Here is a 597-nt window from a genome sequence, read left to right on the forward strand (position 1 = left end):
TGCTTCTTAATTATGAATTTTTTAGAAACTCTGCCTACCGTCTTCTACCCATTAAACTCGCATCTCTCTCTCAATCTCTCTCTCTCTCTCACTGTAGATATCTTTCATTCTTGCATGTAAACCAGTTTCTTCAAGGAAAATGGAGTATAGAACTGCGTCTTGATTTAGAATCGGATTTGATCTTGCTTGCTTCTTAATTATGAATTTTTTAGAAACTCTGCCTACCGTCGTCTAAGAATTTAATAACAGTTTGACTAATTTAAATATGGTCAAAGCATGTAAACCAAAATCTAACATTGTCAAACAAAAATGTTATGATTCTTTGGGTAGTCCTTCATGGTATATTGCCAAATTTCGAGTACCATCTTAATATATAGCATTTACAAATTCCATGGTGTTATAATTTGCTATCAATGTCCAATTTTTTATATATAATGTCCGGATTGTCTATGAGGCTGGGGTCTAAATATTTCATGTTACTTTCTTCTCTATGTCGAAGCTTCAAAAACAAAATAAAAGTTGTTTTTTTTCTTTAGTCTTCTCTAGCTACGGAGTTATAATCTTCATTCTTCTCCCATCAAACACTCCCAACTCTCT

This window comes from Camelina sativa, unplaced genomic scaffold, assembly GCF_000633955.1.
Source record: "Camelina sativa cultivar DH55 unplaced genomic scaffold, Cs unpScaffold00506, whole genome shotgun sequence".
In the NCBI taxonomy this organism is placed as follows: Eukaryota; Viridiplantae; Streptophyta; class Magnoliopsida; order Brassicales; family Brassicaceae; genus Camelina; species Camelina sativa.